Consider the following 20,054-nt stretch of genomic DNA (forward strand, 5'->3'; position numbering starts at 1 on the left):
TAGATGATTGCCTATTCTCCCATTTCTGCTACTTTTCCCCTGCATGAGCAGAAATTGGGTTTATGGATGTTTGTCAATGCATTTACATATTTATATATATAAATATATATATATATAAATTAAAAAAAAATATATATATATATATATTTATTTATTTAGAGAAAAGATTTCTACTGCAACTTCTTTCTGAATATTCTGCACTTGCCTTCCAGGATGTAGAATCCGATTTTCCCACTCTCTCTGTTGATCCCCAGCCCTTCTTTGCATGGGTGTTTCCTTCCTCATGAGCATGGTTCCTAAGTTGAGGGTAGTACCAAGTAAGCTCGAGTCCAGCCATGAGCAGAAATGTCTGGGGGAAGTTGTGCTGTCCTGGTGTGGATTACACATTCCTGGGTTGCTGAGCCAGCGTCCAGATAAAGTCTTGGGAGAAACAACTGTGATTTCAGTGATTACATGTCTACAAGGTCAGAGAAGCTTGTGTTGCAACTTGCTCGTTCCTCTTGGCTCAGACAGTCTGCTGTCTGCTGTCTGCGCTGTCTCGCTCGGAGTGATACGGAGGCTCAGACCTGGCCAGAGAGATGGGTTTTGCCACACAGATTTCAGACATGTTGCCCTCCTTACGTTTCTGAAGGACTGGGGAAGGACTCCCACTACTAAGATATCTTGCACTGCACACTATGTTTTGAAAGGTGCCTTCATGATTATTTCCTTTCATTTGCCCTTGATTTGATGAGGGTATTCATTTGGCCAATGAGGAAATGCAGCCATGGTTTGCTGCCCCATCACCCTAAGCACCGTTGTAGCCTGTTCTATTCTCTCATAACTTTGATCCATTTTCCTTTTAAGAACCTCTCTTAGTACATGTACTTTATAATAAGGTTCTTCAAATCCCTTCTTTGGAGAGATCAAGGCAGGATTTAATTATATTAGTAACTTGCCCCATATTAAGGAACCAGTCAGTGGCAGAATTATTACTTGCAATGCAATTGACTTTCAGCATCTGGGTCTATATGCCCCACTCAGCTCACACCCCTCTCTCGTTGCTTGTGGCTTTCCCCTCTATTTCCCTTCTCTTACTTAGCCTCAGGGATAAGGAGCATAGAGCTGGCTCCCCTAGCTTTCTCTAATGTTAACCTCTGATAGGACCATGGTATATTTATCAAAACTAAGAAACTACTCTTGGTAGAAGACTTAACCATGGTCTTTTGCCTGCTTTTAAAGAAGCTTCTTTTTCCAGACTCCATTTTTAAAGTAATACTGAATTTTAAGGCAAAATGAAAAATATTCAGCATTAATACCCAAGGTGTGGGACAACAGGAGTGTGGATAGTTGATTTTACTTTCGTAATATGATCCAAGACTGCCCAGTGTGTAACATGTTCATAATTAACTACAAGGAAAGTCATTAAACAACTTGCTAAAATGTCCTGAAATTTTCAAAAGAGATTTTTTTAAAACTCCATCAGAATTAACGTCATTCATAACAATATGCCACAAATTGAAGTATTTATTAGAAATAGAAAATTTATTTATAAAGATTACATTTAAAAATTTTTATTGCCAAAAAAAAAATTTTTTTATTGCCTCATTTCAGACCTACAGAAACATTGTAAGGGTAGCATAAAAAGTTCTTCAACACTCTTTCCTCAGGTTCCTCAAATGTTCATATTTTATTACATTTGCTTTTTCTCTGCTCTCTTGCTCTATGTGGAAAGAACTGTTTTAAGTTGCAGATATGATGCCCTTTTACCCATAAACACTTTTCAATATATGTTTCCTAAAGACAGGGAACTTTCTTACGTAACTGCAGCACGATTGTCAAAATCAGGATATTACCGGGGTGCCCGGGTGGCTCAGTGGATTAAGCCACTGCCTTAAGCTCAGGTCATGATCTCAGGGTCCTGGGATTGAGTCCCACATCGGGCTCTCTGCTCAGCAGGGAGCCTGCTTCCTCCTCTCTCTCTGCCTGACTCTCTGCTACTTGTGACCTCGCTCTCTCTCAAATAAATAAATAAAATCTCTAAAAAAAAAAATCAGGATATTACCATCGATACAATATGATTATCTTATCCACAGCCATTATTCAGACTGCATCATTGTGGTAGGCAGAATAATGGCTCCTGAAAGAAGTCCACATCCTAATCCCCAGAACCGGTGAATGTGTGAGGTTGCATGGCAGAGGGGAATTAAGGTTTCTGATGTAATTAAGGTAGTGAATCAGACAATCTTAAAACAGATTCTCCTGGGTTATCTGGGTAAGCCATAGAATCATAAGGATTTTTATAATTAGAGGAGGGAGGCAGAAAAAAAGGTCGGAGTGATGCAATGAGATGGGGACTCAGCCTACCTTTTGGGGCTTAAAGATGGAGGAGGAGGAGGCAGGAGCCAGGGATGTGGGCAACCTTGAAAAGGTGCAAGAGGCAAAGGAAGAGATTCTCCCCTCGGGCCTCCAGACAGGGAACACTGCCCCGCTCACGCTCTGAGCTTGAACCCAGGAAGATCCCCATCAGACTTCTAACCTACCGAAATAGAAGACAACAAAACTGCATCATTTTAAGCCACTAAATTTGGGGTAGTTTGTTGTGCAGCCATAGAAAATGAATACACCATTTGTCCCAGTGACATCTTTTTAAAAAAGAAAAAAATCGCAGGCTCTCTGCTCAACAGGGAGCCTGCTTCCCTCTCTCTCTCTCTCTCTCTCCCTCTCTCTGCCTGCCTCTCCGTCTACTTGTGATCTCTCTCTGTCAAATAAATAAATAAAATCTTAAAAAAAAAAAAAATCTGAAACTCTGTGTTCAGTTGTCATGTCTCTTTTATTTCCTTTACTCTGGAGCATTTCCTGATTCTTCCTTTGTATTTCCTGATGTGTTGACTTTATAAAAAAAAAAAATAGTTCTTTTGTAGCATGTTCTTCAGTCTGGTTCCTTTGATGTTTTCTCTTGATTGGATTCAGGTTGTGCACTTTGACAGCGAGATCAGGGAAGTGATGCTGAATTCTTTTCAATACATCCTATTGGGAGGCACAGAAGTCATTGCTGGCAATGTTCACTCTGCCAGCTGATCAACGTGGTGCGTCCCAGATTTCTCCACTGCAAAGTTACTCTGTAACCCTTCATGATTAATAAGTATCTTATGAGGACATACTTTGGGACTCTATAAATATCTTGTTGCTCTTTACACTCTTCCCCACTAGTTTTAGCATCTGTTGGTGAGGCTGCCAGAGGGAGATTTTCGAATTCCATCATTCTTTCTATATTTATCAGTTGGCATTATACTGAGAGGTAGTTTCTCCTCCCCCACTTTTTATGTCAGATCTTCATATTAGATTTATAGATTCCTCTTTTATTTAATGATTTACAATACGCTGTTCTCAATATTTATTTTGATCCTTAAATGTCCCTTATTTGGCTGGTCGGAACAGCTCAAAGCTGACCCCTGTGACCTTTTGATAATTTCCCTCGTTCTTTGAGCATTATCTTACTTTTGGCACATCAAGACATTTCAGGCTCATTTTGTCTTTCCTCTTCCATAATCCTGGAACCAGCCACCTCTCCAAGGAGCAAAATTAGGTTTCATTAATTCCCCAAATGCCAAGATCCAACAACAAAAATGGGTCATGTAAATTGATGAAAAACTCTCAAAAATAATGCTGGATTTTGAGCAAATTGTTTATTAGGCTACTTGGCTTTGGGGAAGATGGCCTATTCTCTCCCATGGACGATTGCCTATTTTATGCATTACTGACAAATATTTTTGGAGCGCTCATTGTTCCTACCTCGTACTGGTACGCATGGGTTTTATGCTGTGACAAAGGCAATCTTCCCTACTTTGAGAAATCTGTTTAAGTAAGGGAAGCAGCAAAAAACAAAACATAAAAAATAGTAAAAAAGGAAAAAAAAAAGAGGAAGGCATATCTCTTTAAATAGGAGTATGTGAGCGTGTTGCCTAGGAACATTACCTATTAATGTTAGTACACTAATTTATTCATTAAAGTAAATGAATACTCAGGACTGTTCTTTTTGCTAAGCCTGTAAAGGACAAATTATATTTGTATGATCTAGATTTGTATATTTGGCTGTGTTGAAGAGAATCTGAAGTGGGAGATGGGCTCGGGGACATTGATCCAGATATGAAAATGCAGACAGCAAATTCAGTGATAGGCAGTTGCGTGGTTGTGTTTTCCTCCCGTCCATTGCTCTCTGTATATTGAAGATGTTCTGGAACCCCAGCACTGTAGTCTCTGATCACATGGAGAACTCTTGCATTCCACAGGCTCTGTTTTGTGTGTTCCAGGTTTTTTGATTGATTATTGCTGGCTATCATCTCATAAGACCAATGACACAGCAAATTATTTCATTATTTTAAACTCTCACCATTTATTGAGGCTCTACAGAAGTGCCCAGTTATTAATCAGAGCCCAAACTAGAAAGATCTTGCCATGTTGAAATAAAAAAGAGCAGTTACAAACTATTGATAGTCAATTGGTATCTTTTTTTTCAGGTTTAAGTAATCCAACATGAATTTTATTGTATACATCATCTGCCCCAAAATATTCTTCCCTGGTCTGAGATTTCTTTTTTTCAAAAATTTTTAAAATTAACATATAGTGTATTATTAGCCCCAGGGATACCGGTCTGTGAATAGTTTACACACTTCACAGCACTCGCCGTAGCACATACCCTCCCCAGTGTCCATACCCCAACCCCCCTCTCAGTCTATCGGTAGCTTACTAGATTCTAAGGCATGGCTGGCAAAAGCTATTGTGGACTTTTCTGTGCTTTTGTGCTGAGTTTGGTGAGGGTTGACTATGTAATAAAATGAAGCTTGTGTTCCCGTAGGATTGTGGACTCAGGAGTTCTCCTAGAGCAGCTGTACTCAAAGTGAGGTCCTAGAGCCAGCAACATCTGCCTCGCCTGTTAACTTCTTAGAAATGCACATTCTTGACACCACCGCAGACCTACTGAATCCGAAATTCAGGGGCGGAGGGGAGAGAGGGTAATCTGTGTCTTAACAAGCCCCCTCCGGGGATGCTGATGCTGGCTAGAGAATTAGAGAGTGCTGTGAATTGGTTCTCGGCAATGATGTCTTACGTGTCTGTGTGTTGGACTCCACCAGGCATCATTTTTACTTTCAGCTACCTTTGCTGCGTAGCTCTTTGAGCCGGGAAGAATGTTCAGAATAAATGCTAATTACAGTGTTAGAGACGATCAGTATTAACTCTTTGCTGTGCTTAAAACTTACACTAAGAAACTCTAAGTATTATGTAAACATCAGATTGCTTAATTAATCAAGACTTTCCTCTTATGGAATACAAAAGCCTTTTTAAAAAGTAGGTGAAGGGGGTGCCTGGGTCGTTCAGTTGGTTGAGCATCTGCCTTTGGCTCGGGTCATGATCTTGGGATCCTGGGATCGAGGCCCACATCGGGCTCCCTGCTCAGCACGGAGTCTGCTTCTCCCTCTTCGTCTGTCCCTCCTCCAGCTCATGCTCTCTCTCTTCCTGCCTCTCTCTCTCCTCCTCTCTAATAAACAAACAAACAAATAAATACTCAAAGTAGGTGAAGGCTGACAGATCTATTTTAAAAATTTAATATTAAGTATTTTTGTTTCCAATTTCTTTCTCCACTTTTCACAAGATCTTCTAAATAATCATTTCTATCCACTAGATGTGAACAGGCCAAAAGATCATGGGAAAGAATAGACTTTTTAGGATTCATAATTATCTAATGCTATGAATTTGGCAAGCTTGTTCTGAACGTTTCCACAAGTATGAAATAAGAGAGCCAACGTGAGAGATTTAACGTGAGAGATGTGTTTGAAATTAGAATAAGCAACAAATATACCTAAAGACATCAGAAGAAGTTCAGTTTAAACCTCAGGCCCTACTGAGTGGCCACAATTCATAGACAAGCTAGCTGTGTCTATGAATTAGCTAAGTCTCTCAATCTTGCGTATTTTTCCTATAAATGGGGCTGTCACAACCCTACAGAATTGTTCAAGTCAGTGGGTACGTATGTAAAAAAATACAACATTTAGTATCATCAGGTAAACTAAGCTTCTGTGTGTCTGGAAGCTTGTACAACTTGGGGTCTTCTTTTATGTTTCTATTTTTTTTGAACTTTTAAAAATTTAAATGCAATTAATTCACATATAATGTGTTACCGGTTTCAGGGGTACAGGTGTGTGATTCATCAGTGTTCTGTAACAGCCCGTGCTCACTACAACTCATGCCCTCCCCAACGTCCATCACCCAGTTACCTCCTGCCCCCACCCCCTCCCTTCCAGCAACCCTCAGTTTGTTTCCTAAGATTAAGAGTCTTTTATGGTTTGTCTCTCGCTCTCTGATTTCCTCTTGGGGTCTTCTTTTAAAAAATATAGGTCAGGGGCGCCTGGGTAGCTCAGTGGGTTAAGCCTCTGCCTTCGGCTCAGGTCATGATCTCAGGGTCCTGGGATCGAGTCCCGCATCGGGCTCTCTGCTCAGCAGGGAGCCTGCTTCCTCCTCTCTCTCTCTCTGCCTGCCTCTCTGCCTGATCTCTCTCTGTCAAATAAATAAATAAAAATCTTAAAAATTTTTTTTAGAAATATAGATCACAAATGCAAAGAGTGAGTGTGGGCCAGAAAGGGGCCCGTGAGCTCCATTCCTTCCACATGGGAAGTCCACCTCCAAGCCGTGACTGTATTTATTTTCAGCCAGGGTAAGGCAGGACAGTTGCTTCCTTTATGTCACTGTGTCATTGGGCGTGTGCATGACTGTACTTCCCCTCCACGGCAGACACCTCAGCGGCCGTCTGGCCAGGAGAACCTGTTCGGTGTGCTCACTGCATGACGACAGCGGGTGCGGCTCTAAGGGCAGTGCCAGGCTCTGCAGAGTGTGCCCAGAGGCTGCAGAATCAGACTTTTGCCAGAGGAAGAAAGAGCACCCCGAGGCAGGAATTCACTGCAGCGATGGTGAATGACTCGACTGGGCAGAGCCTTCCAGATCTTTTTTTTAAACCTCTTAATCTCAAACCCGGAAGAGGCAAAACTCAGTTGTTGTTGTTGTTGTTTTAAGATTTTATTTATTTGACAGAGAGGAATCACAAGTAGGCAGAGAGGCAGGCAGAGAGAGAGAGGGGGAAGCAGGCTCCCTGCTGAGCAGAGAGCCCCATGTGGGGCTCGATCCCAGGACCCTGGGATCATGACCTGAGCCGAAGGCAGAGGCTTAACCCACTGAGCCACCCAGGCACCCCCAAAACTCAGTTTTTTAAAGATGACTTGTTAAAATAGAATTTCAATCACGTCTGTCCTCAGGAAATTGCACACCAGAGACAGTCTTGTGGACTGGAGTCATTTTGAGATGCTTTGTGGCCCAAGCCCGCTCTAAGCAGGCACCGCGCTAAACAGAACATAAACTTGGGACAGCAAAGACACAGACCCTGATGTTTCAGCCAGGACTTGATGCTGTTTGCTTTTTATTAAAACAAAACAAACAGTAATGACAACAAAAACACTGCTATTTAAATGCACTGAAAGAGCTGAACTCTTTTTTTTTTTTTAATTCTAGTTAACACAGAGTGTTCTATTAAGTGCTTATCAGGATAAGTGTATTCTCCCCTTCACCTGTTTTGCAGTCCCTGCCAAAAGATGTGAACTCTTTCTCGAAAAAAATTATTTATTTTTTAAATAATCTCTATACCCAACATGGGTCTCGAACTTACAACCCTAAGTCCAAGCATCATATGCTCTACCAGCTAAGCCTGCCAGGCCCTCCAAAGAGCTGAACTCTTCAGCTTACCCTGCTGTGTCTGTACTTCCGGAGCCTGTCAACGGGTGCAGAGGAACACTGTCCTCTATTTAGGGAATCCATTTTACTGGGGACTCTGAGGAAACCTGTGGATTCTTGCTCTCTTAAGTGGCACATTGAAGAATATTCAGACTGGAAAACACTGAATAAAGGACTGGAAGACCTCAATGAGTTACTTTTATCAAAAGAAGATGATTTCTGATAGTTATTTAGGACTAAAATAAAACCAAGGCAAGCCTGCCTAGCACACTGAGAGTCCATTCTGTGACTTTCATAAGGAACCTAGGAGAAAGGCTCACCACCTGTGAATGATTTACACAAATTATCTAGGCCCACGTCAACATCTGCAATAGAGGAACTCTCGTTTTTATTCATATGGGCATCGTTATATTAAGCAAGTTTTAAACGAGTGTTATTTATTGACTCTTAAGTATCTAAGAAACTTTAGTGACCTTTCTGCACTTGCATACTGAGAACCTCCGTGTGAGGCCCTGCCCAAGGTAGTGGGGATAGGGCAGTGTGTGAAACAACAAAACCCCCTGCTCCTAGGGGACTTATGTTCCAGTTGGGGAGACATAATAATAAACAAAAGATGAATAAAATCTGTAAATATTAGCTAATTGTGTAACACTTAATATGTTCCAGGTGCAGGTCTAAGAACTTTATAAATGTTATGCCTATAAACTGATGATGTTGGTGCTATGATTATTCCCATTTTGTAGATGATGAAAAGGAAGCGTAGAGAGATTCTGTCTTGACTACTTGCTAAGTAACAAGCCTGGACTCAAACTCAGGCAAACTGACTCGGTCTCAACCACCTGGATCTCAGCCACCACATTATACTGCCTCTATGTGGTACCAGTGTTTGGTGGGGCAGAAAGTTCTATGGAGAAAAACAAAGCAGGAAAGAGGGAAAGAAGGGGGGTTTATGGGGTGGGGTGGACCTTGCAATTTGATACAAGATGGCGGAGAGAGTCCCACAAAGAAGACAGCATCTGAGTAAACCCAGAACCCTACAGATATCTGGAGAAAGCACATTCCGGGTAGGGACACAAGAGATCACACAAGTCCCAGAGTGGAACCAGCCATGTGGCTGGGCGTGAGTGAGAAGGAGGACAGTGAGGTGATGATGTGGGTGGGGGGGGGAGCGGGACACATCATGTGAGACCCTGATGCCAAAACAGGGACTTGGGCTTCGACTCAGAAAGAGATGGGTTACCTAGGAGCTTTTGTAATACGGCAAGTTGAGATCTGACTTATGCCATGATAGGAACAGCCTGGCAGTTGTGTTTAGACTAAAGGTGGCCAAAGGCAAAAGGAAGGAGATGAGACAGGAGGTGATCACAATAATCTATGCAAAAGATGAGGGGGTTTGGATTAAGGTGATCACAGTGGAAGTGATGAGAAGTGGTCCAATTCCTATCATGATCTGAAGGTAGAGCGGCAAGGTTTGCTGCGAGAAAAAGAGAAGAGTCAAGAATGGCTTTACAGTGCTTGGACTGAACATGCCACTCGTTTTATTTTTTATTCCTTACTCATTTTCAGGCCTTTCCATATAGGGAAGACTAAGGCAGAAGAGGAGGTCTGAGAGCAGAGTATCAGGAGCTCTGGATTACAGCTGGGATGTTAATTACCCAACCAAATGTAGATTTCAATTGGGCAGTTGAACATGATCTTAGGAGTTCAGAGGCGCTGTGCAAGCAGGCTAAAGATAGAAATTTGAAAGTCGGCAGATACACTTAAAGCTATGAGACTAGCTGAGAAAACCAAGGGAGTAAATAGAGACAAAAAAGAGAAGAGGTCTGAGGCCAGAGTGTTGGGTGTCTTTCCCTCCATTAAGAGGGCACTTCTATGTTCCCAAGTAAGAGAGATGTACATAATGTCCTGGAAACCAACACAAGTGTTTTAAGGAGAAAGGAATGATCAGTTTTGACCAATGATGCTGATAGATCCCAGAAGACGTAGGCAGGGAATCGGCCATTGAGTTTTACAACATGGACATCCTTGTAGACTTCGCAGAGGCCATCTCAGTGGAGTGGTGGAGGCAAAACCCTGATTGCAGTGGTTGGAGAAGTGTCCTGAGATCTAATAGCAGCAGTTTCAAGAGAGACCAGGAGGTGAGAAACTGCGGGGCACAGGCATAGCCTGCTCTTCTGTTGTCCATAAGGGAGACATCTCTAAAAGGGAGCAGAGAAAGGGGGCAGAAGCTGAAATGTCACAGTTGAAGGGAGTTTTTGGTTTTTGGATGAGAAAAATTCAGAAAAGGAAGAAAAAGCAATGATGCAGGAGAGAAAGAGAGTAAAGATTCCTTTCCCAGGGGGTGGAGTGCTCCTCGAGTAGGACAAGGAATGAGCCCTTCTGTGGGTCGTAAGTGGGGTACATACCAGCAGGGAAGGTGGAAAGGAGAGGTCGTTGGATGTGGCAGTGCATGTGGGAGAGATGCTCTGCCAAGTGCTTCTATTTTCTGAGTCTTAGGAAATAGGTCATTGGCAGAGAGTGACATGAGGGAGGAGGTGTGAGAGGATTGAAGAAAGGGGAAGGCATGAAATAGTCTTCAAGGAGAATTAGGAGAATTGCTGGACTAGGGAAATGAGGTCTGATGGCTCAGAAGCCCTTTGACGTTAATGAGCATGAATTCAATCTGTGGTGGTACCTTAAGCCTGGGATTCTAATGGGACCCTGAGGGAGGGAGATGGGAAGAGGGTGGGAAGCGCTGGGATAGCAAGGAAGGTAGGACAAACACAAAGATGGTAGGTTCCATGGATTGTAGGAGCTGAGGTATTACTGAAGTTGGGACACTGGACAGACTGAGCTTCCCAAATCAGAGGTAGTGATTGGAAATCCGGGGGAGGGAGGGCTTGAAGTTCTGGAAGACGTACAATTACTTGGAATGGCGAGATCTAGATGTGATCGCAGGAGTGAGTGGCAGAATAGGGTGTGTTTCACTAAAGAGAGTGTTTGGTTAAGCCGTCACACTTTTCTCACATTTTCAACCCTTTTCCAGTTGAAGCCACCTCAGTAAATTGTCCAAAACTTCTTGTTAGTTTTCAAATGAAACAGCATGAAATCTTTGTTCACTGGCAGCCCATGGCCCATGACTGACCCATGGTGACTCACGGATGCCCTGACTGTCTGCGCCCACGGACTCATGACTAGGACATTCGATGAGACTCCCTGATAGGAAAGGACAGCTTTGCATCCCCGGTAAAGATTAGCCTACATACTTGGGGTTGATGAAGTATACTTGAGTAATTTCGGTAAAGCCAATGGTTTAAGAAGGGCTATTTTATTGATTCTAACCAAATAGCAGATTACTGTATTTCCCTTTGTGGTTGTCATGTGCGTTCTGCAAATTGGCCTTCTTCTAAGTACACCCCATGAGGCAAAGAATTTGAAAACCATGTACCCAGAAAACCTAAATCAGAACCTTTAATTTGAATGGTTTTCCCCCCAACCCAGCAATTGAGTTAACTGGGGGGGGGGGGGGGAAGAAGAAGACAAAAACAAAAAAACGTTAAGAATATAAGCTCAATTATCTCATCGAAAAAAAAAATTAAAAAGATGAAGAACTATCCAAAATTCCAAGTGAGGTCAAAGTGTGAGTAAAAACTTGGCTTACACTGTCTGTGTTAACTATGGAGTTGAAGGGTAAAAATAGTAATTAATAAAGAACCAGATCCAAACTCTTCAAGAAGGATTGTTCTAGGGATGCCTGGGTGGTGTAGTCAGTTAAGCACTGGACTCTCAATTTTGGCTCGGGTCTGTGATCTCAGGGCTTGTGGGTTCAAACCCCAAGTCCTTCCTCTGCTCTTCTCCCCCGCTCCCAACTTGCTCTCTCTCTCAAATAAATAGATAAATAAAATCTTAAAAAAAAATTGTACTAATCATGCTTCAGACAATTTGGGTGACACAGAGCAGGCATCTGACTTGTTAAATGAAGGCATGAATGCCTTAGTCTGGAAAATGAAATGCTATACCTTAGGAAAGTCTGTTAGCAAGGGTTTCGTTAGCCAGAAACCATACTCAAACCCCAAATCTTCTTTCCTGAACTTTCTACTTAATCAAGGATTCTCCTTTTTCTGCCTTTATAGGAAGTGGGGGAGTAAGGAGGCTCTGAACTGGCCAGGATAATTCATTTTAATAATCTTCATGATGGTACATGGGAGCTGTTAAAGGGCATTTTTCGTCCGCTCATTTTAATGGTCTGAGATAAATTGAAATGAAGGCCTGTCCTTTGGTGCTGGCGAAGGCAGAGCAGAAGAGGATAAGTAAGACAGGACCCAAGACCTCGGCCACCGGGGGCTGAATGTTTCTACACGCTGTGTCATGGGTGGGTTTGCAAAGGGACTGTCAGAACCCCGGAACACTGTGACTAGGGCTGTGCCCGGCCTAAGGGGGAGCAAGGAACCCACTCAGCACATTAGAGGCCTCTCTGTCTTAAGGCAAACCTCTGAGAGGGGAACAAACACTTGCCTATTTCCATAAGCCTATGTTTTGAAAGCAAATTCTGAATTGGTTTCAGAGGAAAAGAATATTCTCTTTAAAAAAAAATAATTTTTTTAATAGCTGAACAGGTTTTGAACATTAAAATGGTTTTTTAATGGCTAAACAGATGTAGAAATATTATAGGCTGATCCAACAGTACTCTTTCCCCATTTTCTTTCAAATGAATAACCCCAGACATCACCTTTTGCGTTTTACAAGAAGTCTTTCTGCAGAAAAGTTCAAGTGGATTTTCAGCTACCCAACCAATTACCTAAATTATCTTAATTTGTCGGTGTGGAATGTATTCTCAAATGGTTTGGTGGTGGTGGTGGTGGGGTGTGTGTGTGTGAGAGAGAGAGTGAGAGAGAGAGAGAAGAGAGAGATTTTTAAGAGCATGTTAGTGCTCGATCAATCTAAAGATGTATGTTTTAGGAGAGGCACGGAGCTAGCTTCCTTTCTGAGGAGGGGCAGGATTCATGCCTACAAAAGGAGCCTAATGGCCTGGAACACTAGAAGCACATTCTCAGGACATGCTGAGGTAACCAGTTCCAACTTGCCAAAGGATGCTTTTCCACTTGGCTCACAGCTACTCATTCATACTGGTTTTGACCGTCCCACTTGTTTTATTTTTAATTCCCTATTCATTTTCAGGCCCTCCCATATAAGGTTAGCAAGAAATTGCTAATTCCAGAGCTGGCTGGCATTTGTGACACTGAACTAGAAGATTAAGTCAGGTTTTAGAAATCTGTTTTTTCATATTTTCCTCCATGCCCAACTTGACACACTGCAAATATTAATACTCAGTTACAGAAAGGGGTACGTTTTAAAGCAATTTGGGGAAAGTTGGCTTTAAATTAATTTTCAGTGGTGCTTGATAGACACTAAACAATTCTTTCAAGCAAAAATTAGCCTAGAAAAGTTACTTGAGGGGGAAAAAATCTCCCATAGAGAAGAAGTCAAACAACATATGTAGCTATTCTACCCTCAAGGAGGTGGAGGGTAACTCCCACTCCTTACACTCCTTAACTCTGGGCAGCAGGGAGTGACTTCTGAAGAGTACAGTATGGAAAGGGGGTAAAGAGTAACTTTATGGTGGAAAAACTTGGCAAAACTGCCTGAGCCAGGTGACTAAAGTCAATGTCAACAGTGATGTCATGTTGATAGTATGTACCCTTGATAGGATGAAATGAAAATGGCACTTACCTCTGTGGTCTTCCTCCCCAAAACCCATATGCCCAATCTAATCATGAAAAAACATCAGACAAATCCCAGTTGAGGGACATTATACAAAAAATGTGACCAGCACTCAAAACTATCAAGGTTATCAAAAAACAGGGACCGTCTGAGAAATTGTCACAGCCAAGAGGAGCCCAAGGAGACATGGTGTCCTGGATGGGATCCTGGAATGGGAAAAGGACAGTAGGCAAAAAATAAAAAATAAACTAAGGAAATCTGTAAAACTTAGTTAATACTAATGTACCTATACTGCCTTATTGTGACAAAAACACCGTACTAATATAAGATGTAATCAGAGAAACAGAATATGGGGTATATGGGAATTCTCTGTACTCTATATTTAAGTTTCCTATAAATCTATAGCTTTTCTAAAAATAAAATCTATTTAAAAATTACTTGAATGAAAGGTAAACACGCCTCTTTCACACAGTCTGATGCAAAGTCTCATCAAGAATTGGGCAGTCCTGGGAAGTTGGAACCCTGTAAATACGGACTCCACCGTGCAGACAATGCCATGTAGAGAAGCGTGTTCCCAAGATCCCAGCTTCCCCACTCTGGGTCCTTCCCCTCATAGATATAAACGCTAGTGCTGACCTAGTGCTGTGATAAATATTTAGCTCATTAGTCGCCCTTCACCTTCACAGCAGCCAACACTATGAAGTAGGCAGGTGCTGTTATTATTATTCTTTTATCCAGGTAGAAAAATGCCTCCTAGAAAACAGAAGGGCCAAAGATCACCCTCCCTGGGACGGCAGAGCTGGGATAAAAAAATCCAGACTGTCTGGGCCCCAGGACCCGTGTTCTTGTACCTCTCCCACTGGTGTACTCTTCAATCCCCTTCACACCTTCTTTCCAGGCATTCAGCGGCTCCTACTCTCGTCAAAATTTGGCCCTTTGGCAAAGGGCCAAATTTATGATGGCCCATGGTATCAGCTGTACTGGGTAGACTCGGTAGAAAGATAATGGAGGCAGGGCAGGTGCCGGGAGCTGGGTGGGAAAGCACCACTCTCTGAAGTAACGCCTGGTTTCTAATTACAGCATTGGCCCCCATCCCACACTCAGATCCCCAAGGGACTTGAAGTGCTTCTGAATCGCATCCTATAGTCAAGCCCTAAACCGAAGTGTGGTACCCATGTGATATTTTGGAACCAATCCAACCTTCGGGCAGTTTCAAGTGGTTTCTCTAATGAGCACCAATAAACCCACAGGTGTGCCTGAAGCAGGACTTGTGAAGCTGAGCGTACTTTCCCAGCCCTGTGTTTCACAAAGGTTGACTCCCTTTTATTTACAAAATAAGATGAAATTGTATGTGCTAGCCTAAACGAAGAGAAGTGGGCTCTCTTTCATGTTTGAAAAAGATGTACGTAAGACTTTGAGAAAGTAATTTGAAATGGCAGCTTCCCAAACTCTGCCCTTTTCCGTACATTTCCTTAAATGGGTAAGAAGTTCACAATTTAATAAAGACCCTTGGAAAGGCTAGTCGAAGAATAGACCCATTCAGTAACTTCATAAATATAGGGAGCTAAATGTAAAATATTCCATCATGACTTCCTGCTGGAAAAGTCAAAGCTGGTTTAGGTCGCTCAGAGGGGAGATAGCTGTTTGTTTTTTTAGTTCCCTGCAGCATGGTGTGGTGACAAGGCTTCTTTTTTTTCTCTTGGGTTATCTGTTTTCAAATGTTTCCATAGTGGACTTGTGCTGCTCTTATCCTAAGAAAAGTAAACAAGGCAAGATCATATATATATGTATAGTCAGAAGGGTCAGATTGTTGTTTTGACAGGAAGACAGGAAATGGCTCACCTGGAAAATGACGATGTGAGCGTGCCCAGGAGTGGTTCTTCCTGTGACTGACCAGGCATCACCAGTTTGAGGGAGATTTCTTCTGGGAGCCCAGCAGGACTCTGGGGAATTCCTCTAACCACTGCCGATGGGTTGAAGATCTAGCAGAGGGTTTGACGAGTCTGGTTTCGCAGAATTAACAAATAATTTGCAGACAATTCAGTAAAACAAAACAAAACACACTGCCAAGGTTGGAAGACAGATCAATGTAAGGAACTGATCCCAATCAATCTGGAAGAAAAGAATGAGGGTAAGTCAATAACCTCCCAAAACTAAGGCTTTCATTCTGAAGCTGGTGTGTTCGTTTCTTTTTCAGCTCTGCTCAGGAAAGAACAGGGAGAAAAAAAATTAACTTAGGTTTACATGTGAGGGACTTACATTGGTCTAGTCGAGTCCAGCTTTTTCTCTTCTGTAGCATCATGATTTAGGGGATTAGAGTCAGCTCCAAAGTGGACACATGTGAACGCAAGCCAGGGGTTCGCAAACTTTCTCTTAAAAGGCCAGATTGTAAATACTTGAGAACTAATGGACACTATGGTGTCTGTTAGCAACCACAGAACTCGGGTGTGGTGCGGGAGTTGCCATGGATAAAATTGGTGGGAAAGAGTTTGTGTTCTAATAAAACTTCCCAGAAACAGCTGGTGGATAGGATTTGGCCCCCAGCCCTAACTTGCTGACTGCTGGCCTAAGCCAATCAGATTTCCCAACCCTCTTGCCAGTGATTAAGGTACCCAGGCTTAATCCAATCTGCATACACTACTTCCCTGGTGATAGTTAGTGACTGAGAGATAGGCAAAGGGGAAAGGGGAAAGGGAAGGGGAAAGCTTTTAGTTTGAAGTCTGGAGGAGAGGGGTTCTCTCTCTTCCCCCTACTTGAATAAGGAATCATAGAGTCCTGATTGTTGCCGGCAAACAGCCTACAACTATGAAGGGACCCAGTCTTCAGGTGAAGTGGACTCTGGATGACTTCCGTCATCCAGATTGAGCCCTGCATTGGGGAGTCTGGGGAAAGATAGAACTTGGATCCTTGATGGCATCCCGGGATTACAGGGTGATTTAACCCTGTTTCCCCTCCAACCTTTGGATTTTCCAATTGTGTGAGCTGATAAATTTGCTTATTATAAAGATCACTTTGAGTTGGGATTTCTGTTACTTGCAGCTGAAAGCATCCTATCTGATGGAAAATTTTAAAATAAGTTTATGACTTTCAAAGGTTACAAATGCTAAAAAGAGTTAATACCTGTTTCTATAAAATTTCCTTTCCATCATTAAAAATAATGTGACAAATAGGAAATGAAATAGCTCTTTTTAATTGTCTAGATTGATTAGTGTGGGTCTGCCAGAGGGCAGGAAAGGTCATAAATGACATTTAATTTATGGACTATTTGGGTTGGAGGATACTTTCTCTGTGATTCAGCCAAGAAGATAAGAGTAAGGGGCACTGAAGACCTGGACGAGGTCACCGAAGACCTTCGCCAAAGACCTTGAACACAAAGTGTCCACTCACACCCTTGATCTTAAACATGGGTCTCTTCCTTACAGCATCTTCCAGCTCTAATGCACATCGAAAACTGGAATAATGAAGATAATAATGAATAATGAAGATAACCTAGAACCTTAGGCCTTAATGAAAAGAGTTTATCCAGAACAATAGTAATAAATAACCACCTGTACCAAGCCAAAAAAAAAAAGTACTTTTCATAAACAGCATCTTGTTTAGAACTTTCATATTCCTTATGCCATTCTTATGATAGATATAGGCCAGTGTTCTATATTCATTGTAGTCTCTCTTAGTTGTGTGAATGTATAGCTTTGGCGAGTTACCCAATTACTTTTCTAAAACAAAAGAACTGAAGTTTTAGGTTTGTTTTTCTTCAAAGCAGGTCCAATCTGTATAGTATTACTGTAGTTAGTCATCTTCCTAACATTGTTAAGGGGTAATTTAGATTAGATAATGTTTCTCATCCCATTAATATTTAAACTGAGCTATAGAAAGGTAAGTGAATTCGGTTCTGCAAAAGTAAGTACTGAGCACACATTACTCATTTGTTAAAAAAAGGTATTACGGAGGGTGTACTGAGACCCATGCAGTGAGGGTTTGAGACCTTGTTATAGCATAGAGTGAAGGCTGTTCTGGAGCTAACGTTATGGAAGGAGAGACAGAGAGTAAGGATGAGTGTCTGATGTGGGGTGGAGAGAAGGGGTAAGACACACAAAGCAGAGTTAGGCAGAGATGCCAAGTGGGCAAACGTGGGAGGTGGCATCTGATCGTGGTCATTTTCTTTTCTTTCTTTTTCCCTAATATTTTATGTATTTATTTGTGTGTGGGAGAGAAAGCACAAGTAGGGGGAGCAGCAGGCAGAGGCAGAGGGAGAAGCAGGCTCCCTGACGAGCAAGGAGCCCGATGTGGGACCCAATCTGAAGACCCTAGAATCATGACCTGAGTCGAAGGCAGACAATCAATGGACTGAGCCACCCTGGCGCCCCTGGTCATGGTCATTTTCACCCTCAGGTGGGACTAGCTCCATGACGGAGCGTGCTTCCTCGTTTGAGAAACAGCGGAGGGGCTGGTGTGATGGGAGCCGAGACTGATGGGAACATCGTGTACGACCATAGAGGCCCCATATGGACACTGGGTTTATTCTGAGAAAGATGGCAATTTTTGAGTGTCACCAACCTGCATATTGCCTGACAAACCTAAATATTGCTGGCAACACCAAGACAGCAAAACTGACGAATTCCTACTCTTTCTTAAGCTAATGTAGAGTTGGAACAAATAGTTGAATGGCCATTGACGACACAGAAATAAGGGATTAATTCATTGTTCTTTTCCAGTACAATGGAACAGTACAGCTTGCTGTAGCACTCCGCGATCATATCTTTCATTTGGTCCCGTCTGCCTAAGGAAGCGTGTTTCTGTAACCCCCGTCTTATCCTTTCCACAGAGATTCCATAAAGTGGAGTCATGTGACTTATGAAGTGCCTACCACCATGTCTGGCTCGGAGGAGAGGCTCAAAGAAATCCATTGAACAAGTAAGCAAAAGAATGAGCACAGCAAAATATTGTGATAAAGGATTCTCTTTAAAAATTATCTCAATAAAATACAGTCATCAGACTTTAATATGAAGAGGTTAGTCTAGGGTCACTGGAAAGACAGATTACAAGCACTTCTTTCCTCTTTCTTGTGTCATATTGTTTTCTTCAAAAAGATCTAAGCATAAAATCAAAATCTGCATTGCAATGACAGTTCTTGAGGATAAATTCTATTCGTAGGTGATTACAACACCTGAAGATTTCAAGCATGTTCTGGGAAAACAATTTAAAGTACTTTTTTTTTTTTTGACACTTAACAAATGCTCACTACTTTGCTTCTCATAAATGCCCTTCAAATATAGCAATGTGAATAAGTAGGAAAATGAGAAAAAAAAAACGCAAAACAAAAAATGGGGAACTTCCCAAATTTTTGGCACAAGGTGAAATTTAAAGTCAGAGCAAGGAACTGATATCCTATTTCTGGGCATCTAGTTTATGAGATTTTATTAATATAAAAATGGTACTTGCCAATAGCAATGCAGGGTCAGAAAATGTTAGAAAACACATAAGATAAGATACATGCTGGGTAAAAATATAATAGCAAATCAAAAGATTATTGAGTCTGCTTTCAAAAAAATGTTTTCCCATCAGAAGTAATTTTATCTACTCACTAACTTAGTTACAAGTGACCACTGTGAAGGAGGTGCTTAGTGAGATGTCCATTTAAAAAAGGAGAGACAGGGTACCTGGGTGTTTCAGTGGGTTAAGCATCTGCCTTTGGCTCAGGTCATGATCCCAGGGTCCTGGGATTGAGCCCTGCATTGGGGAGTCTGTTTTTCCCTCTCCCTCTGCTGCTTCCCCTGTTGGTGCTTTCTCTCTCTGTGTCAAATAAATAAATAAAATCTTAAAAAAAAAAAATAAGAAAGACAGAGAAGGCTTTGGACCTGGGCTGCCCGACATGATAGCCCTAGGCTCATGTGGCAATTTACACTTAAATAAAATAAAATTAATTAAAATTTTCACTCCTCATTCACACTAACCACATTTCAGAGGCTCAATAGAGCCACGTGGTTAGTGGCTATCCCATTAGGAAGCACAAATATAGAACGTCTCCATCACTGTAGACATTGCCACTGGGTAGCGTTGCCTTAGGAAGCACAGACAAGGGAGTCACGCATAGAATTTTTAGTTAAGGTGGGAGGTAGGCAGGCAAGGTACTCTGGAAAGGGAATAACAGATCACTAGGATGGCTCTCTGGGAGGGTAAATGAGTTTATTTATTTTTTAAAGATTTTATTTATTTATTTGATAGACAGAGATCACAAGTAGGCAGAGAGGCAGGCTGAGAGCCTGATGCGGGGCTCGATCCCAGGACCCTGAGACCATGACCTGAGCCGAAGGCAGAGACTTAACCCACTGAGCCACCCAGCCGCCCTGGTAAATGGGTTTAAAGACGAGAGATGCATTAGTAGTTTTTGTGGATGTTGAAGAAAGTTACTGAAGTTCCATACCAGGGATTATTTTAAAGTTTCATTACTTTAGAACCAGAGGTAATATTTTGTTATGCATAGAGAACTTGCTTAGGAGAGAAGAACGGGTAGGGGAAAACGTGCTAAGAGTAATAGCCTGCAAAGATTGGTGCGGTAAGCAGTGTTTTCCAAAATGATTGTAAATTACCTGGAG

The sequence above is a fragment of the Neovison vison genome, chromosome 10, assembly GCF_020171115.1.
Source record: "Neovison vison isolate M4711 chromosome 10, ASM_NN_V1, whole genome shotgun sequence".
In the NCBI taxonomy this organism is placed as follows: Eukaryota; Metazoa; Chordata; class Mammalia; order Carnivora; family Mustelidae; genus Neogale; species Neogale vison.